Genomic DNA, 16,866 nt, shown 5'->3' with positions numbered 1-16,866 from the left:
AATCTTTAATAAAAGAAAAATTTTTTTAAAAAATGAGTTTAAAAATACCACAGTAAATTAAGTTTTAATTGTTTTAATTATGTCATTTTCAATGACTTCCTATTACAACACAGTGACCAATATCCTTTGAACAGAATTGAAAGTCTTCTGTAATTTGGCTCCAACTTTCCAATTTCATCTTCTTCCCCTGTCAAAAATTATTTGCACTAGACAAATAAGTTTACTCTCTGTTCTCAAAGGGTCCAAGCATAATTTTCTCTTATTGTTTTATTATGCCTTCTATCTTCTTGACAACTTAACTTAAATTCTACTAGCCATTTAATTATCTTTTTGCTCATCCTTTAATTTAACACCTTGAACTCTGTCTTCTATTTTTTTCTAATAAAACTTCCCTGATTTACAGTTAAAACAGAAAACCAGAGGATCGATTTTCTAATTTATATATATATATATATATATATATATATATATATATATATATAATGGAAATATTGCACATAAATTGAAATTAAATGAATTAAATCTCATATCAAAAGAAAAGTTTGTTTCTAGGTGATTTAGACTTCTGTCCAGAATAATCAGTTTATTTATTCAATGTTTATTGAATATTAACTACATATAGCACATTTTACTAGATGTTGTGGGAATAACAAACAAATAAGATATGGTCCTTGTTCCCAAAGAGTTTTCAATCTAATAGGGAAGATAATACCCCTATTACAATGTATGTGGAAAAAAAGAAATATAGTTTCACATTTGTTGGAATTTGCTAGCCAGTGGTAATGATAGCAAATAAGGAATTATATCAGTCACACAGTTATAACTGAGCTCACTACACCTGCTAAAATTGAGAACTCTGGGGGCGGCTAGGTGGCGCAGTGGATAGAGCAGCGGCCTTGGAATCAGGAGCATCTGGGTTCAAATCTGACCTCAGACACTTAATAATTACCTAGCCATGTGGCCTTGGGCAAGCCACTTAACCCCACTGCCTTACTAAAATAAATGAATGAATGAATGAATGAATAAATAAATAAAATTGAGAACTCTGATCTGTGATGACACTTGTGGTTCTATAGATATTATGATTTTTAACCCATCTTTGATACAGGTTTGCCAGTGTTACAAGAATGGGATTTAAATTTTTTAAAAAATATTCCAAAAAATATCACCTCCCCCCAAAGCAAAATTGACAGGAAATGATTACTTATATGGGGAAAAATCAGATATATACTGATAATTTATCTGGGGGGGGGTGTAGCAGATGTACTGATTATTTATATGGGATCTATCATATGGGATTACATCTTTGTATGTGGTCAGGCCACTGACTAGATACAGCAATGGTCAATATCAATACTCAATGAATAAAAAAATGGAAAATTTATTCTGTGTGAAATTACAACAGATCCAAATTTCCCCCAAAGGGGAAAGGCAATGAGGAAAAAGAAGTCCACCTCTACTTTCCTATCAAAAGTTAGGTGGTAAAGCAACTATCACAACAGGAATGCCAAAATGTCCAGGAATACCTCAATAGAAAAACGTGTTTCATAATCAGGGAGTAGTATCCAAAAGGACACTTCTACTTTATAATATAAATTTATTTGCAAAATATTGTGGAGAAAGCTAGAGGAACATTTTAAATGGTATCAACTCAAAAAATAACAAAGAGCAGTGGATATGAAAAATTTGCAGAAAACTTGTCATTCTAGTCAATTATGCCAGCATATCCCCAAAATTTTTACAGATGAAACCAAGAGAACAACAAATAGATGAAAATGTAACAAATCTGTTATTGTTTCTATAACTATTTTCATCACAGCAATGAAGTCACTTTAATTGGATGCTATCATTTGTCCCTAATGTACTGTATTAAAAAAATGGAAATGGCACTAAGAAAATAACATTAGAAAAGTGGTGGAAACTAATAAAATATGCTAGAGGCAATACAATTTTGAAAGAATTTAGGATTCAATTGTCAATACATTAAAAAGAAGAGATGGTGATAGGAGTATTATCAGTAACTATCAGTAAAAAGAACATGTTAATATTATCATCACTATTAACTAATACCTATCAAATCTTTGAGAAGTATAGGAAGTTATCATTAATTGCCTATTATGTGCAAGGCCCTATCATAGGTACTGGAGATACAAATACAAATCGAAAAAGTTGTTACCCTTAAGAAGCTTATATATGGGGAAGAGAAGAGAAATAAAATAATACAGAGACAAGTCAATACAAATTTCTTTTGAGGGCACTGAAAGGGCAAAGAGGGAATCATGAATATTCTTTTGTTGGAGGTAATACTTCAGTTAAGACTAAAAGGAAATTTTGCTAAATATGTGTATGTGTGTGTGTGTGTGTGTGTGTTGTATGTAACAAATTTCTTCTAAAATATATTCAGAAGAAGCTACCTAACCTTGTAGTCTTCCTTAGTTTCTCTCTATTCTAGTTTAATAAGTATAAAATCAAGGAGAAATTTAAAAAAATAAAGAAATGCAATAATAAACTTCTTTATAAAACATGATGGTAATTTCTATAGGAAGAAAAAACATCAGCAGCCTATTAAATCTACAAAAGAACAAATTATCTACTATTGGATTTGGTATTCAAACTTCTTTTGTTCCAACAGGCTTTTTTTTTATCCTTCACCCCCTTCTTATTTATTCTTTTTCATACTATTATGTTGATTTCTCCCAACTTTTCTGTCTCATGTCAATTCACTTCCTTGAAATAAGTAATAGCAAAACAAGAAATGTGAACTTGACAATAGAATCACACAATACCATTAGCAGACAAATATTGAAGTGAGGGAATATAGAAATTAATGTTCCTCTAAGGTTATTAGTTCCTATATATTATAGATACTTCAATAAATGTGCTCATTTACACAATCAGAATAGGAAAAAAATCTTAGTAATCTAGTACCTTTCTTATTTTTTAGATGAGAAAACTAGGGTCAAGGAAATTTATGTGAATTGTCTAAGGTCATATGGTTATTTAACAGTAGTTATCACTAGAATACTTCACTTTCTTTATAAATGAGGAAACAAGAGTGGAGAAGTAACTTGCCCATAATCACATGGATAGTAAGTGACAGAATTTGAACCCAAATCTTTTATCATGATGCAATGATCCAGTCTCTCATCCCTTAAATATCCATCTTAAATAAATGCACTGTAACAAATTTTCAAAATTTAATTTCCATGATTAAAGTTTCTCCAAAGTTTACCAGTAAAAATTTCCATTTGTCTGCTAAATAACAATCCATTCTCCATAGAGATGGCAAAATAATTCTCCTAAAGCACAGTGAAAACTATCTCATTATGTTCCTTTAATAAACTGCAGTGGTTCTCTATCTCTAAGATTAAATATAAGTTCCTATGTTGTTATTTAAAGTCATTGAAGTTGGCTGCATGTCATTTTTTCAGTTTTACTACAAATGATTTCTCTATATCAACACTACCATGAACTCTTCTTACTGTTCCACAATTCATCTTCTTTTGCTGGACCTTGTTTGTCTCCCATACCTGGAATACATTCTTTACTCCCTTGTAAGTCTTAGAACCATGGCTTCTTTCAAATCTCACAAAAATACCAGTGTCAACATGAAGTCTTGTCCTGATTCCCCGTAATATCTTTCCCAATATTCTCATATATAATATATGTGTGTGTGAAAATTTTGCTTAGTTGACTTTGAAAGTTTGTGTTATCTAGCAAAATCATTTGCAAATGTCTATCTGCTAATGTTGATCTGTATGAGATTTTATGTATTTTACCTTTTCACAAAGATAGGCATTGCCAAATACTGATATCAATCTATATGAGCTTAACCAACCAAGTTCTTTACATAGAAGGCTTTTACAGAATTTTTAGATTCGTTTCTCAATATTTGCCTTTTAGCAAATGTCATTGTAGAGTAATCACTTGCAATTGAAGATAAGGTAGGATTCCTGAAATGCACAGTTAAATGAATTCTGGACAATGGAAATATCTTTTGCACTTTCATTAAAGTCCAAAAAATATTGCTAGAACTTTGATCTCTGAAATATATCCACTGTAAATTTGTATAGGAATCGATATCTTCTTGTCTTAATTTTTGACAGCTAGGCATGTATATAAAATGGAATGTGATTTAAACAATATTGGTAATTATACAATTTACTTTACCACAGTAAAGGTTTTCTCTTATGTACTGCTTTGCCTTGTAATTTTAGGTTTAATTCATTAAGAGCACTACCAAGTTGATAGCAAGAGCTAATTTTCAAAGCCATTCAGTATTCAAAAATAGTGATTGAAGGAGGTTCTCTTTTAGAAAAATCTCAGCCTTGAACTTAAAACATCACAATGAAACTTTTTTCCTTCTTTTTTTGTTTTGCGATGATGAGTATGCATTAATTAAAAAAATAAATGCATGGGACTTGAAATATTGTCAAGCTATAATACTGTTCTTGCAATTTGTGGTGTGAACAGTAACGTGAAGTGATGAGAGCACAACATGTATGATCTCTATTGCAACTAACCAAGCAACTCTTGTCATTGTAGCACAAAAGTAGCCATAGGTAGACAATCCATAAATGAATGAATTTGGCTATGTTACAAAACAACTTTATTAATGGCCTTTGAAATTTAAATTTCATATAATTTTCACATCAGAAAATATTCTTTTTTCAATGTTTTTCTTTTTTTTTTTTAGTTTTTTTTTTGCAAGGCAAACGGGGTTAAGTGGCTTGCCCAAGGCCACACAGCTAGGTAATTATTAAGTGTCTGAGACCAGATTTGAACCCAGGTACTCCTGACTCCAGGGCCACTATGCCACCTAGCTTCCCCTAATGTTTTTCAATCATTAAAAATATAAAAACTATGCTTAGCTCATGAGCCATACAAAAATGGTCAGAATAATTTATAAGCCTTTCCTGTATTCTCAGTGCATCGCACATAGAAGGCATTTACTAAATGATTACTGATTGAAGTGCTTGCTGAACCCTCATCCTACCACAATTTTCCAAATTAATGTTTAAACTTTTATTTTATTTCTCAATTAATAAGAATTTATTTGATCTCCTTTCAACTCCCCTCTCCCAACCAAAAGTAAAACATAACCCTTAAAACAAATATGTATAGGCCAGCAAAACAAATTTTCCAATTGGCTATGTCCAAAAACATGTTTCATTCTGCCTCATCAGTCTATCCCTTCTGTCAGGAAATGGGTATTGTGTTTCATCATCAGTCAGTGTTTTAGAATCACATTTAGTCATTGCATTATTTATAGTTAAATTTTTCAAAGTTGGTTGCCTTTACAATATTTGTTAACATTTATTGGGCAAAATAACTTCTGATGATTTATTTCATTTGATGTAAAGACTTCTTTTAAATTTTTATAAAATTTGATTTTCCTATTTTTTGCAAGTGAAACAATTTATTAAATGCCTACTATGTGCCAGACACTGGTCAACACATTGGGTATACAAACAAAGGCAAAAACAGTACCTGACTGCTATCAAAGAAAGCACATTATAATGAAGGATAGAACATGCCAATAACTATTTACAAACAAGATAAACGCAGGATATGATTTTCCTCTCTTAAAAAGCAGATTTTACTTTTTTAATCTATTTAGTCCCTCTCCAGTTTACTTTTATTTACAAACCATTCAATTTCTTTTTATTTGAATTTTCCTTTCTCATTTTGTTAATGAATATTTTATATTTTGTAATTAATTACTTATATTATTTAAGTTGCCAGTTTTATTGACTTACAGTGGGGCAAAATGTTGTTGGTCAGTTGTTTTGTGACCACATTTGAGGTTTTCTTTGCAAAGCTTTTGTATTGGTTTGCCATTTCCTTCTCCAGCTCATTTTGCAAATATAGAAAACTGAGGCAAACAGGGTTAAGTGACTTGCCCAGGTTCATATTTGAACTCAGGAAGAATAATTCTAGGCCTGTAACTCTATCTATTGCATTGCCTAGCTGCCACTGTGAATCAAAATAGTTTCTAATAATTGGTTTTTTCTTTATTTTTTGATGAATTTTTTTTAAAATAATTGATATGAGTAATCTGGTAGCAACTTTTTTCTATTTATTGGTTCCCCCTTCCTCTGAAAAGAGCCCCTAATCTTACTTAAAATTTAATTTTTTGTTTTCAATTTTATTAATCTCTTCTTTGACTTTCTGCACTTGGATGTTTGGGTTTAAAAAAATTTTAAAGAATTTTTTAGTTGAATGCCCAATTGTTTGATTCATTATTTCTCTCTTTTGAGATAAAAATGCTTAAAGATATATTATATCACTTAATGACTGCTGTGGTTAATATGCAATACATATTGTCTCATTGTAATCATTATCCTTCATGAAGTTATCTGTTATTTTTATGATTTTTTATTTGACCCACCAATTCTTCAGGACTAAGTTATTTAGTCTCCAAATAATTTTTAATTCTTTTTTTACTGCACTGTGCTCAATAAAGGATGTTTAATATTTGTACTCTTTTCTATTTATTTACTAGGTTTTTATGTCCTAATATTCAATTTCTGAAAAAAGGTATCTTGCAGTGTTAAGAAATACATTTATACCTTGGTATTTCTATTTAATAACTGTGAGAGAACAATTATAATAATGTTATAATATCTATTTTTTAGATTTCTAATTAGTTCCTTAAATTCATTCTTTTGCATTTTTAAAAATTTTTATTTATTTAAGACAATGAGGTTAAGTGACCTGTCCAAGATCACACAGTTAGGCAATTATCAAGTGTCTAAGACCAAATCTGAACTCAGGCACTCCTGACTCCAGGGCTAGTGCTCTAATCCACTGGGCTACCTAGCTGCCCCTCTTTTGCATTTTTCTTAGTCTAGGTCCTAAGGAAGTATATGGGGGGGCTCCTTTAGTACAAATTTTCTGCATATTTCTCCCTATAACTGTAGTTTTTATTTTAAGCATTTAAGATGTTATTCTATTTGGTGCATGTGTATATTCATATATATATATATATATATGTGTGTGTGTGTGTGTGTGTAAAATGCATACACACATTTATGTATACATTAATTCATTATCCCTAGGACTTTTAGAATAATGCTTTTTCCTATTTATTCTTTTAATCAAGCCTGCTCTTTCTAGTCTAGAGGTCATGATAGCTAGTTTTGCTTTTCTGAGTTCAGCTGAAGTGTAACAGTTTTCTTCATTCTCTTAATTTGACTATAAGTGATTCTCTTTTAAGGGTTTCTTATAAACTGTATATTGTTAGATTTTGTTTTCTAACCCATGCTGCTATTCTCTAAGATTTTCTGGGTGAGTTTATTCTATTTACCTTCATAGTTATGATCCTTTAAAATATTCTTTTATACTTTCGTACTTTTAAATAGGTAATGAAAGAGAACCAGTGTGCTTTGCTAGCACCAGTGCTCTATGCTTGATTAGAATGGCTTCCACTTTCTTGATCCATTTTGCTTCCTCTCACCCAGACCCCAATTATAGTCCTTATATTTTTTCTTGCCTTTTAAACCCCTCTTCCTGATCTATCATGTGAATCAAGTGACACTAGTTCTCTCACTTCTTCCTCTTCGTTTGTAAAGAGTCTTTTTTCTTCTTCATCCTGATTTTGTGAAATGGTACATTCTCACTCTGCAGAACTGAAGTATTACAGTGCCAAAGAGAATCTAGGTACTAATACAAAAGGAGCTCCCAAAGTCAGACTAGCTCGTCCACGGTCCTGTGGTGAGAACTGGTTAAAACCAGCAGATTTACTACTCATTACCTAGTTCTGGATTACATATCTGGGGGAGATTGTGAAGGGGACTTGACCATAGGTCCTAGGCAGAGTACTAAGAAAGGGAGAGGTTCAGAAGAATGCAGGAGTGGCTTGATTCAGACCCCAGAAACAGAGAAGGATCTCATTTCCAGCAAAGAGGCCAGTCTGTAGAGGAAAAACTAGGGCAGGAATCACAGATCAAAGGTGAACTTGCAGTTCTGTACTTTGAACCAGTAGAACTTCCCAGTTGGCTAATAAGATCTGAGATATGCAGTATTATATTGAGGCTTTAAGAAAAACCTTGGTCAGAAACTCGGTCCAGGGAGGCAACAATCAGATTTTTGCTCAAGATCAGATCAGGAGCACTGAAAGCTTGCAGGTTTCCAGCCAATCAATCCTTAGATCCTGGAATAACACAACATTCAATACCCCCAAGAAAGTAGCAACAGATCCAGCTCAGCCCTTTCCTCCAGAAATGTGGCAGAACTCAGTTCTAACATCAAGTTAAACATCAAAAAAAAGTAGGCTGAAAGAATGGTAAACAAAGAACTCCACTGTAATGAGCTATTAGATAACAGAGCAAGAAAATGTTTTCAAAATATCTTCAAGTGATGCTTCAGAGAAAAAGCAAGTTGGGATCAAATCCAACTAGAGTTCCTAGAAAAAAATGAATTGTTTAAATGTTTTGATAAATGGAATGAGAGCACTTGGTGAAAAATTGGGAAAGAAATGATAACTATGGAAGAAAGAATTGGAAAGGGAATTAATGGCTTGGCCACTGAAGTACAAAACTTTGCCCAGGGTTTTGGGAACAAACAGAAGCCAGTAACTTCTTAAAACAACAAGAAATATTAAAAAACAAAATCAAAAGACTGAATAAAGAAGAAAATATAAGATATTTCATAGCTAGAAAATAGATTGAAGAGGAAAAAAGTTGAATAATTAGTGACCTAGACTAAATGCCATTATCATTAAAAAGTATGATCAACATATCTTGAAAAATATTAAAAAAGGCACTGCTCAGATCTCTTAAAATCAAAGGGTAAAGGGGAAATAGAAAGACTCAATCTGTTACTTTCTGTAAGAAATCCTCAAATGAGAACTCCCAGGAACATCACTGTCAAAATCCAGAGTATCAAGGGGTCATAGTCAGTATCACACTATTCATTATCACAACAAACAGCCACTAGACATGCCCATCAACCATGGGTATCCTCCATAGCTCTGTCCTGGGTCCTCTTCTTTTCTCATTCTACACTATCTTGATTGATGGTATTATCAGTTCCCATGCTTTCAAAGGAGATGACCTCCTAGATCACCAAATTTTTTTTTTAAACTTCAAACTCAACATGTCCAAAACAGAATACATTATCTTTTTTCTCCTCTTTATAACTTCTTCACTACTGTCATGGGTACCATAATCCTCTCAGTCACTAAAGCTCATCATTCATATTTATACTTTATATAAAGCTTGTCTATATAATTGATTACATGTTGTTTCCCAATTGGAATGTAAATTCTGTAAAAATTCTGTAAATTCTGTAAATTCATTTCCCCCCCATTCCCCCACTCCTTTCTATTTTCAGTGCTTAATGCTATTAAATAAATACCTGTTATTGACTAGAACCTTCCTTCGCTACCACCTTTTAAATATCTAGGCTACTTCCCTGTGTGGATATAAGATTGGAAAATGACCCACTGTGTTTTCACCTTGAATTTTTCCCATCACTACTCCAATTGGTGCTTTTCCTTGTTATTTTTAAAATAATTGTGGGACAGAGTTTATTTCAATTCTGATAGCTTTGTAGGTTTTGTTTGATTTTTCTGAACTACTTTTAAGTTTTTCTTCAATTCACCTAAGGAATGGCTTGCTTATTTTCAGTTTCATTACTTCATATTTGCTGTTTCTTGATTCAAGATGTATCCATCTCAATCTCCTTTGCCTTTTCCTCTGTCAAAATTCAATTATTCTATTGAGATTTTTTTCTGATGAAAATCTGCAGGGCTGTGACCACTGTTTGTTGAATAGACTTAAAAGTTTATGTACTTATTTCCATGCATGTACTTACATATTCTAATCTAAATTATGCACACCAAATGTATTATTATTTTCATTTTCTTTGTACCCTCTATGAAATTGACAAATTAAAAGAATAAAAAAACACTGTAAAAATAAGCATAAACATACTATAATTATCAGTATTCCCTAGTAGACAAAAGTAAAAATGCTTTCAGGATCCTTTATCATACATAAATATAACAGAAATCAGAGAAAGTTTATATTGTTACCAAGTTACCAAGGTAATTCTCATTTTTCATTGGCACAACCACACCTTTCACTTGCTATATTGGAGAACATTTTCTCCAGAGAAACAACAGAATAATCTCAATGCAACTAACCAAAAGAATTAATATTGTAAAATATCTATAGTAGTGTAATTTATTTTAAGTTATTTTCTATTTATTTCTTCTTAAAAAAAACCTACCCCAGTAACATGGAAAAAACTGCCAAATTATCAGTCATACTATTTTTTAGTGGTATTCAAATTTTCCTGGAAGGAATTAGACAGGCACGGTCCTTGAATGTCTCAAAATTAAATTTCTTGTTTCCATTACACTGATTCATTTATTGGCACAAACTAACACACTAATATAGATTTCTCCTATATAAACTTTTCCTGGAAAAAACCAAAATTACCTATCAATCTAACTTCTATGCCTGAAAAAAGTATTTCAATGATCAAAAAAAGAAATTCTCAAGCATCTACATAGAAAAAACAATATGAGAATCAAAGAAATATTAGAGGGTTTTTGTTAACTCAAAAAATCAGTTTTAAACTAGAAAATTATAAATTTTCTAGTGCATCCTTCTAAGACCATAGCAAGAGAAAAAAATCTTATGAGCTCCACTTGGCTGCAAAATGTTCTTGGTAGTTTCCACTTCCTTCTCTTCATCAACCAAACAAACCCCAACTTCTTTAACTTTCTTTCCAGAACCTATTTAATCCATTAAAAAACCTACTTTAGGGAAGCTACGTGACACAGTGAATAGAGCACTGGCCCTGGAGTCAGGAAGACCTGAGTTCAAATATGACCTCAGACACTTAATAATTTCTTAACTGTGTGACCTTGGGCAAGTCACTTAAGCCCACTGTCAAATAATAAAATTTTTTTTTAAAAAGGAGAAAATCTACTTTATTTGAATTTTATCTAGTTTTTCTTTATCATTTTACTGTAAAGACTAAAACTATAATTGAATCCCCAATAAAGAAGCTAATAAAGCTTAGTGTGATTGAAAGACTGTTTCTATGCTCTTTTCTTTTACATTTTGGTTATAACATTTTAATATTATGAAAGTGACAACTAAGTGAGCTTCATTTGCATCTTGTAGGAATAAACAAAGTACCATAAAATATTAAAAAGAATTTAGATGAGGAGAAAATGGAGCTTATGCAATTTGTTAAGGTATATAAACACAGAAACTTTGAGGACTAAAAAAATTTACCCTGCTTCTATTTAAAGCTTTCTTTTTTAAAAAAAATAATTTAATTTTTATTTACTTTCCAATTACATACAAAGATAGTTTTCAACATTCATTTTTTTTAGGATTTTTTTTGCAAGGCAATGGGGTTAAATGGCTTGTCCAAGGCCACACAGCTAGGTAATTATTAAGTGTCTGGGACCAGATTTGAACTCAGGGACTCCTGACTCCAGGGCTGGTAGTCTATCTACTGCGCCACCTAGCCGCCCCCTCAACATTGATTCTTTTGCAAGCTTTTGAGTGTCACATTTTCTATCACCCTCCCTTCCCTCCCCCTCCCATGGCAGCAAGAAATTTGATATAGGTTGCACATGTACAATTGTTTTTAATATATTTCCATAGTAGCCATGTTGAATTAAAACTAAGGGGGATGGGGGAAATTCTGAAAAGGAAAAAATAACCCATGAAGTTTTAAAAAGTGAACATAGTATGCTTTCTCTGCATTCATAATCCATAGTTTCTTCTCTGGATGTGAATGGCACTTTCCTTAACAGGTCTCTCAGGATTGTCCTTGATTATTGAACTGCTGAAAGAAGTTGCTTCCATTATAGCTGATCATCTCACAATGTTGCTGTTAATGTGTACAATGTTCTCTTGGTTATGCTCATTTCACCCAGCATCAATTCATTAAGTCTTTTTCCAGGTTTTCCTGAAGTCAGGGGACATATGTTTTCTTCTACAACAACAGTACTCAATAACATTCATATACCATAGCTTGCTTAGTCATTCCTAAGTTAATGGGCATTATAAGGAGTATTTCACAAAATTTCATAAATACTTCTATTAGTTAGCTTTAGCTTTACAATATCTTCCTCCTTCCTTATCCCTTTTAATTAGATCTATTTTTGCTTTTGCTTTGTCTGAGATCACGTTTGCTACCCCTGCTTTTTATTAACTTCAGCTGAAGCATAATACATTCTGTTCCAGTCTTCTACTTTTACCTTGTGTGTATCTCTCTGCTTCAAATGTGTTTCCTGTAATCATCATATTACAGGATTCTGGTTTTTAATCCACTCTATTATCCACCTTTGTTTTATGGGAGACTTCATCCAATTCACATTCAGAGTTAAGATGACTAATTTTGTATTTCCCTCCATCCTATCTTCCCCCCTCTTTGTACTCTTCTCTCTTCTTTTCCCCTTTCCCCCCTCTCACTCTGCTTCTAACTGCTGCATCTCTTAATCTGCCCTCCTTTCTATTAACCCTCTTCCCTTTTCTTCTCCTTTTCCCTTTTTACTTTACTTTTTTTACTTTTCTTTTAACTTTAATTTTACTTTTACTTACCCCTTCCCTTTTCTTCTTCTTCTCCTTTCTTTCCCCATCCCCCCTACTTCCCTGTAGGGTAGATAAATTTCTTCATGTATATGTGTGTGTGTATTGAGCTTAAGTGACTTGCTCAAGGTCACACAGCTAGGAAGTATCAAGTGTTTGAGGTCGAATTTGAGCTCAGGTCCTCCTGACTTTAGGGCTGCTGCCTGATCCATTGCATCCCCTGCCCCCGAGGAGGATAAATTTCTAAACCCACCTAAGAATGTCTTATTCTGTTTTTGAGCAAAATCTGTTGAGAGTAATATTTACTCAATGGTCACACTCTCTCTTCTTTCCCTTTACTATAATAATAGGTTTTTTGTGCTTCATCATGTGGTGCTATTTATTCTCTAATGCCTTCTCCCATCTTATTTTTCATTAATTGTTTTATACCTGCCTTGTATCCACACCCTCTGTCAAAGTATACTCTTTTTATCTGTCCTGATACAAGTATAATTCTCAAGGGTCAAATGATGGATTGATTTCGAAGTCTCATCACATTATAATCATTTCATACTGACAGTCTTTGTCCAAGTACCCTCCTCTCAACTGTCCCATTAGAAATACAATTTTCCTCTAATGCCTCCATCTTCTTATCCCAGCATAATCCTTTATATTTTCCCCATGTCCTAATTGTTTTATAGCTGTCTTGTATCTACTTCCTCTTGTATACTTCTTTCTTTCTTTTTTTTAAAGCATTCATAGTTCTTTATTGCAGGTTTATGAAAGTGAGATATACTATAGAAACAGAATTAAATAATTTCAATTAATTCACAGCCAGAGTTGAAGTCAAAAATACATATTCTTTTCAAATAACTACCACATTAAATGAAGCTAAGTTGGGGGGGGGGGAACAAAAACCATATTCAAATGAGGAGAAACTCTTCATCAAGAGCTTTCAGTGTCTTTAAAATTTAATTTTTTTAAAAAAATTAATTTTTGTCAAGTGTTTTTTCCAGAAAAGACCAGGGAAGACATGTCCAATTGAGTTTTCAAGGCTTTAGAAAACTATTTTTCCAGCAATTCATGAAGGGACATTCCATCGTGAGTGTGAACCCAATTCTTCCCTGTCCCGTTGTAGTGCTTGGGACCACTCAATGAAGAAGACAACCAGATCTGTCTGTTGGGGGTCTGTTTCTTGATCACATAGGTTCCCAGATCTTCACCCAGTTGTACTGTTAGAACACCAAATGAAACATCATAATCCTTGGGTGGTAAGGCTTGTCTCTGAGATCTTCAAAAAAATATGCTAAGGAGTCCAAGGTTTCTTCTGCAAGTTTTTCATAAGTGGTTCATTCTAGTAAATTTTTGTCAACCAGTGCTCCTGTTTTCCTCAAATTCACCAGATAAACACTCTGTTTTTTGACTTTTGAAATCTGGCTTCTGAAGCCCTGGAACTGAGAAAGACCAAAGACCAAGAAGCTACAGCTCTCATCCCTGCTCCCAGAGTCAGTGGCCCCACCTGGGCTGGGAGGCTGCAGAGCCCAGTCCTCTTAGGCCCGGGAGCCAGCTGCTGCAGGATACATGCCCTGGCTTGGTCAGGCCTCTGCAGTGCCATCTGCACCACACTCCCAGCCTAGGACTCCACATGCTCCTCATACAAAAAGTATACTTCTTTCATTTGTCCTGACAGAAGTATAATTCTTAAGAGCCATAAGCATCCTTAAATCATAATCAGTTTAAACTCACATACCCTTTTCAAGAACAATCCCTCCAATTGTCCCAAAGTAACTATAACCCTCAAGAGCTAAAAGTTTGATCACATTATAGTCAATTTATACCCATAACCCTGTCTAAATATATTCCATTTTACCCCTTTATGCATCTCTTGAGTCTTGTATTTGAAGATCATATTTTCTCTTTATCAGCTAAGCTTGAAAGTCCTTTATTTAAAATTCAACTTTTCCCCTCTGAAAGAATATGCTGAATTTTGCATGATAGCTGATTCTTGATTGTAATCCAAGCTTCTTTGTCCTCTAGAATAGCATATTCCAGGTCTTTTGATCCTTTAATGTTGAAGCTAAAAAGTCCTGCATAATCCTGAGTGGCTCCCTGGTATTTAAATTTCTTCTTCTTCTTCTTCTTCTTCTTCTTCTTCTTCTTCTTCTTCTTCTTCTTCTTCTTCCTCTTCTTCTTCTTCTTCTTCTTCTTCTTCTTCTTCTTCTTCTTCCTCCTCTTCTTCTTCTTCTTCTTCTTCTTCTTCCTCTTCCTCTTCCTCTTCTTCTTCTTCCTCTTCTTCTTCTTCCTCCTCTTGTTCGTCTTCCTCTTCTTCTTCTTCTTCCACTTCTTCTTCTGCTGCTGCTTCCTCTTCTCTTCTTCTTCCTCTTCCTCTTCCTCTTCTTCTTCTTCCTCTTCCTCTTCTTCCTCTTCTTCCTCTCCCTCTTCCTCTTCTTCTTCTTCTTCTTCTTCTTCTTCTTCTTCTTCTTCTTCTTCTTCTTCTTCTTCTTCTTCGCAAGGCAAGGGAGTTAACTGGCTTGCCAAAGGCCATAAAACTAGGTAATTATTAAATGTCTGAGGCTGGATTTGAACTCAAGCACTCCTGACTCCAGGGCTGGTGCTCTAACCACTGCACCACCTAGCCGCCCCCTAAATTACTTCTTTTTGACTGTTTGCAGTATTTTCTTTAGCTGAGAATTCTTTAATTTTGGGTTCTCTTTCTGGGGATGATCGATGGATTCTTCTAAGGACTATTTTATCTTTTTTATTTCATGATATTAGTGCAGTTTCCATAATAATTTCCTGCATAATACTGTCTAGGTTCTTTTTCTGATTGTGGCTTCCAGGTAGACCATTAATTCATAAATTATCTCTTCTGGATGTATTTTTCCAGTTCAGTCATTTTTCTAAGAAACACATTTTCTATTTTTTCAGCCTTTTGGTTTTGTTTGATGGAATCTTGGTGTTACAGTCATTCATTTTCATTTGTTCAATTCTAGTTTTAAAGGTTTATTTTCTTCAGTTAACTTCTTTGTTTCCTTTTCTGGTTGGTTAATTTTATTTTCCAGCTGGTCATTTTTATTTTTAAAATTGTTTTCTTCAGTTAATTTTTTATAATTGTCCTGCATGACTCTCATTTCTTTTCTCCATTTTTCTTCTTCCTCTCTTCCTTGGTTTTTAAAATCTTTTTTGAACTCTTCCAAGAAGTCTTTTTGGAACTGAGATCAGTTCATCAACCCTTTAGAGGTTTACACGTAAGCATTTTGTCCCTGCTTTTCTCTTCTGAGTTGGTGTTTTTAATAATCATTTATCAGAATAGTAGTTGTCAATGGTTAGTGCTTTTTTGGGATATTGTTTGGTCTTTTTGTCAGTTGTGGTATAAGTATAGCATTCCAAGATTTTTGCCTGAGAACTAGGGTTCAGGTCTCTAAATTTTTGCTCTGGTGTTTCTGGTGTTCCTAGTTTGTTCCCTATGCTGGGGTATCCCAAAACTACACCAATTCCTCATGGCTAGAAATCTTGGTCTCTGAGAGCTGGGATTTGGACCTTCATGGTTGGTGAAGCTGCACTAAGCCCTTAGTTGTGCTGTGGCTAAAAGATTCTTTCTGGTTTACACTACTCTCCTGCCTACACTGGGCTACACCCATGTTACAGACCTTCTCCTGAACTTCCTCTAAGATAGCTTGTGAAAAAGTTGTTTCAATTTTTTTTCTGGGTTCTGTTGCTTTAGGAGCTATTTAGAGGCTTCATTCAAAGTTTCTTGGGAAAAGCTCCCTCTTTAAGGCTTTCTTGATGACAGCTATACACTTACAATCCATCACTAGGTTCATACTCAAAGCTTTTCCTAATTGGTAATACCTAACATAGATTGTGTTTCATGAGCATAGCCTTTGAGAATCCAAATTTACTTTCGTGCTATGATGAGGCATGAAAGGAGGAGTTTTTAAATCTGACCACATAATGAAATAAAAACCAGAGATGCCAATATTTTTTATTTTGGTACATATTCATTCTTATCCTGTAACAAATCTTGCCCATGTACTTATTTCCAAAGGGGCACCAAAAAGTATCCAACTAATGTACTAGTGGCATTCCTCTAAATCTTCATATTTTATGTACATAATGGAGTGCAAATTAACTGGGACTGGAGTGAATAATTACTTAGGAGGCCAACTAGCAGTTTTTTGCAATGGTCAAGGTATGAGGTGACAAAGTCTGCACAGGGTAGTGGCAGAAATGTAGAGTATATGAAGGAGAATAACAAGAAATTAAGTTGGGAAAGATAGGCAGAAGTCAGATTATGGAAGGATTTAAATATCAAGTTGAGAAA

General features: G+C 33.6%; 1 protein-coding gene and 1 pseudogene across 1 annotated transcript in view; both read right to left on the bottom strand.

The window, feature by feature from the left end:
* The window catches only part of LOC141490707 (guanine nucleotide-binding protein G(s) subunit alpha-like), a 258,393-nt gene that overhangs the window by 14,943 nt on the left and 226,584 nt on the right, over nucleotides 1-16,866 (bottom strand). The window lies entirely within an intron of this gene.
* On the bottom strand, nucleotides 500-14,827 carry LOC141504942 (frataxin, mitochondrial-like; annotated as a pseudogene).

The sequence above is a fragment of the Macrotis lagotis genome, chromosome 1, assembly GCF_037893015.1.
Source record: "Macrotis lagotis isolate mMagLag1 chromosome 1, bilby.v1.9.chrom.fasta, whole genome shotgun sequence".
NCBI lineage: Eukaryota > Metazoa > Chordata > Mammalia > Peramelemorphia > Peramelidae > Macrotis > Macrotis lagotis.
Note: the sequence above shows the minus strand (reverse complement) of the source record. Positions and strands in the feature narration are given on the sequence as shown.